We start from the raw sequence: 5625 nt of genomic DNA, 5'->3' as shown, positions 1-5625 counted from the left end.
TCTGACCTTCGCGCGGTATAACTTGAATATCTCTCTGTACAGGGCTTTAATGCTGGTGCCATTTGTTTCAAATGAAACTAGACTCAAAATGGAATCTGTAAATATAAGGTATGTCGCCTAATTCTTTCTGGATAATTTATAGTAAATTTTTAAAGTTGCGACAGGGAACCCAGAAACCATTCTGGCCCTGTCTCACAATAGCTTTAATATCTCTTAACCTGTAACTCCTATGACCATTTCGTTTCTTCCATAAGAAAATAGACTCATCAAGGTTCATTTACATAGCTTATTCACTATTTAATTCCATTCCTATGAATTTTGGTGATTTTCACATTCACGCCACTGCAGCTGGCAGCATCTGTTTTAAGGTAGGTCTTACCTATTTGGTAGTCTCCATGAACCAACTAGTCTTGCCATACATAGGTTCATATATGATCATTTTAACCATGCCAATGGCTGATCATATGACCAACATTCCCATTTCCAATCCATAGCCACATCATGACACCAAATATATACATACAAACCACAATTAGTCTAAGTTCATGCTTCCTTTTGAGCCATTTTCGCATGGCCGTACATACTTACATTACAACATATTTAACAAACAAGAGGTAGTCCTATACATGCCATCTCAAGTTCAACCAAAATTTATACCAAAATGGAGGCTTGATAGTGTGGATGACTTCGACTTCAACGATCCCGAATCCGATTGCTATCGAGCGAAATCTAGAAAACCGAGAGCCAAAGCAATGAGTAAGCATTTTATGCTTAGTAAGTCTCAAGGAATATAATCAACTCTAATTACAGCAATACATTCACATAGTTAAATGCATCATTTCATTAATGCACATTCACATAATCATACTTACTTCACCATCCCAACTCTTATGTTCATACACAAATAACGGCTTCATTAAGGCCGATAACTCGCTCCATCATAGGAGCGGATATTCATACGCTCTTACTCCTAGCGCAAAGCACACACCGCACTTACCTTATCATTGGGAAATTTCACAAGTGCATTAGCTGAAATTTTCCAGCAAGCTCATAATTTTCAAATCACATACCTTCGGAGTTTATCCGGATGTCGGTACTTTCGTTCAATCGCCTTGGGACATAGCCCGGTTATGGTAACCCGCACCAAGGCCTACGGGACTTTACCCGGATATCACGATTTGCACAAATGCCTTGGTCTTAGCCCGGATTTAACAACTTGCACGAATGCCTTGGTCTTAGCCCGGATATAGCTACTAGCACAATTGCCTTGGTCTTAACCGGATATAAATTTCAGCATAATTGTCTTCGGGCTTAGCCCGGATATCATTCAATTTCTCATGCACACATACATCAATAATCATTGGACATACATATTTCATTTTCATTACTAAGGCTCAAACACAATTATAATCATTAGCATATTCGCCGGGACTTAGCCCGGTGGAATTCAAATACTCATACACGCATAATCAATAATCATACACAACCATATTTCATCTCACATAATTCAAGTAAGGTCACTTCTTGAGGACTTACCTCGGATGTTGTCGAACGGCTTTTTCGGCTATTCGATCACCTTTTCCTTCCCTTGTCCAATTGTGGCCCTCTTAGCTCTTGAGCTAATTCAAACAAATTCAATTTATTAAAACCTCATTGTGCTTGCTTAGGGCGAATATGACAAGGATTTTAAATGGTCATATGGCCACTCTTTAGCTTGAATACACAATGGTCATGCACATTTTATACTACATCAAGCAATTCAATACAATTTATTTGAGCATCAAGGAAATGCTAAGGCCTTCAATAGGCTACCCAAGGCGAATATTCATGTACATGTTGAGGTCAATTTTGCACTTAATACCTCACAAAACAGCATGCAATTTACTAATTAATGCTTTGCACATTGTGGCTCAAAACTTATAATATAGCATCAAGCACTTATATGTGTGCTAGGCGAATTGTGCTTGCAATTTCACAAGCATTCTTCCACATTTTCTTCTTTAAACCAATATATTCATCACTTAGTTCATAACCAAACATAATGTGCAATCATATATATGCATATATGAGCATGGCCGAATTTTCAAGGTGTCCATAGCCATCCAAAACACAAATTTTAACTAACATGCAAGAAGCATGAATCATGCTCAAGAATGCATCATGGCGAATATGACAATCATGCTCCTTTTCAATTTCAATCATGATAAAACAAAGAGAAAAATCTTACTCAAGAGTAGACAATCCATCATTGCATGCATCATCATCAAGCTTCACACTTAGCATGCAATGGCTTTATCACCATAACAACTTTGGCCAAATACCATTTCCATGGCTTAACAAAGATTTGAGCCATGGCTAACATGCACATCAAGTTAGCAACCAAAGCATGCATGAAACTCCTAACACAACCTCATACATACCTTAATCTTGATGCAAACTTAGCCAAATCTCCTTCTAGATCTCTTCCAAACCAAGCATGAAGCAAAAATCCTCCTTCTTCCTTAGTTTTGGCTCAAAGAAAGGATGAACAAAATTTTTTCTTTCCTTCTCTACAACTCACGGCAATGGGGGGATTACCACACTCACACACATTTTTTTTTCATTTTTTATCACCCATACACCTTTGTTTATTATTTCACCCTAATGCACCAACAAAACATGTTTCATGACATGTTTAGCCCATCCTCCTTGTCATGGCCGCCACCACCTATAAAGGGGGAATTTGACATGCAAGTCCATTATTTTGCATGCATGCTTTAATTAGTCATCACACATTTCCTATCATACTTTCAAAGTTCATTACTAAGTCCTTTCTTGTGGAATTCACCCTTATAACACTAAATCAATCATCATAAAATGTCATACATGAGCACACACATATTATAGGCATCAAAATAAATTTTTAATTATTTTTATGCCTCGGTTTTGTGGTCCCGAGACCACCTTCCGACTAGGGTCAATTTTGGGCTGTCACAATATATGTGTTGAGTGTAATTACATGTGAGAGTATATGTTAGTTTTATGATTTAATGAAGTGTGAAAATGTTATTTTGACTTGATGAAAATGTGGTTATGATTGAGCCGTAGTATGCTCTTGCTTAACATGTAACGTTGTGTATGCTTAGCGGTAGTTTTGAACATTCACTGAGCTTATTTAAGCTCACACTTCACATTAACATCTTGCAGATAATTATTTTTTTCGATGTGAGTGGAGTGACAAAGAAAGTGATCTAAGCAAAGCAATATTTTTTAGTAGGTGGCTTTTTCGATTCTTTTGAACTCACTAAATAAAGACAATGTGGATTAGAGTTTTAGTTTTGATTATTAACTTTATTTAATTAATTCTATCTTTGTATTGGATTGACATAATATGAATGTTGTTTTGGACTTCGTTTGCGACCAAATTGACGTTTGAGATTAAGGTTGATAATACATGTTTGATTTTCTTATTTAAATGTATGGATGTGACATGATAAATTTTTAAAGGATGTTAATAAGTTCGGTTAAATTAGGCTATAATTGTGTGTTGAGTAGAACATTGTTTTGACCATGGATAACATTATAACTTGTGAACTTTTGATATCTTGGGTAAATGTATCGATACTTGGGATACGTATATTAATACCTCAAAGTTAGGAAGTTTTCAAAATTTGACAGAATCCAACTTTGGTATCAATACCCATATTCGACTATTGATACTCGTGATAAAATTATTGATACTTGCTCATTCGGTATTGGTACCTACATGGTACTTCGAGAATTATTAAAAATGAACCTTAATTACGATTTAAACTATTTCCATTGGCATTTAAATGTTTAAATTAGCCATGAACCTTTCTTTAAATGTTAATTTTAGTAGCCATTGCTCTTATTCGAAGCCGTATATGCAAGTGATTAAGTTTTGTTGATTGACGGAGCATCTTGTAAATCGGGTCTGGCGACTAGACCGGGTGAGGGGTATTACATGTTGGCTTGATGAAAATAAAATTGCATGCTGATTGGAAAGCTATTCTTATATTAATGGTTAACCAATTAAATGGAGTCATAGTTTTGCTAACCATTAAGTATATATATAGGCATAAAAAACTTAATATTATCCTAGCAAAAACAACGAAAATCAAGCTTGGGATATAATGCACCAGTGTTGTTAGCACAAATTGCATACTATAGAGGTTGTGCATAATCAAATTATTTCAAGAAATAGCATCGCAAACTTCGGGTTGCACACATGTGATACATGAGCTCATATATTATTTGGTTATCATCTAAAAATGCAATCGGCCTCTAGCTTTAGCTGGTGTTCGTTTAATATGTTGTCCAAGGTGAAACATTAATCTCTTTACCAAAGAGAAACAAAGCTAGCAAAAGTAAGAAAATTAACATTGATGCAACAATAGGTAGAAAAGAAAGAAGAAACACAAATGCCAAAGTTCAAAAATAACAATATTTGGAAACTTTGCCTTTTAAGATTTAATTACTCGATGTAGTTAGTTGTGTCCTATTAAAACATGGATGTTGACTATGGAAATTGACTATTATGAATGTTAGAACTATTTAAGAATGTTTGCAAATATTTTGGATTTTTTTGGCTATAAACGGTGCAAATTTATTTTTAATTTCATTTGATGTTATAACTATTTAGGAATGTTTGCAGATATTTTGGATTTTTTTGGCTATAAATGATGCAAATTTATTTTCAATTTCATTTGATGTTATATTTCATCATTTGAAATTCTGAATGTTTGCAACTATTTGAACCTTTAATTCTAATGTGTATGGCCTCATCTGCTTTCAATTTCATTTGATGTTATATTTCATCATTTGATATTTCAAAACTTGTTTATTGTGTTTTTAGTTTCAAACATAATCAATAACATTTAGTTTGAAGTATGAAGGAGAACAATATATTTTTAATCGATTTAATTTTTAATCAAACAATTTAAACCATAATTTAATAGTACTAGCATAATAAAATAATAACATAAGAATAACATAATAAAATTAACTATTATGCACAGTCAAAATGAATAATGCTTGGAAGTCGAGACAATTTTATTTAGTTTAAAACATAATCGGTTTATTGTTAATTCATGATAATTTTTAACATGGTTTTCAAACAAATGAATTTTAGTTATTCAATTCCTTAACTTTTTCTGAAAGGAAAAGAAACATGTGACTCGTTTCATATTACACAACCACAAAAATGGTCGATACAACCTATTAAGGTGAATAAATTATAACTGAATGCCATTACTTTCTTTTTCCTTCTGCTATAATATATTTATTGTAAATTTGCTCACATATAGAAAGAAGAAAGAGACCCAACGTGCAACACCAATTCTTTCGATAAGGAAACCCCAGTTTTCATAACACCAAATTGCTCATATGCAACGCAGTCAAATGCCTTATCATTGGCACCACAGTATGTCCTCACTTCATGAATAAATTTATATTTACTCCGCCTTTGATATTTACTCAAACAAAATCACAGCATTCCAAACTCTAAATAAGTATATTGGTTAAAACATCACTTTTTTTTTATCCAAAATATCAATTCTATGTGATATTTGTAACACTAACTCAAACACAAAATATGATATAGAATTTGGTTGTTGATTTTCTACC

Source organism: Gossypium arboreum, chromosome 11 (assembly GCF_025698485.1).
Source record: "Gossypium arboreum isolate Shixiya-1 chromosome 11, ASM2569848v2, whole genome shotgun sequence".
NCBI classification, from domain to species: Eukaryota; Viridiplantae; Streptophyta; class Magnoliopsida; order Malvales; family Malvaceae; genus Gossypium; species Gossypium arboreum.
This window is presented reverse-complemented; position numbering follows the sequence as displayed.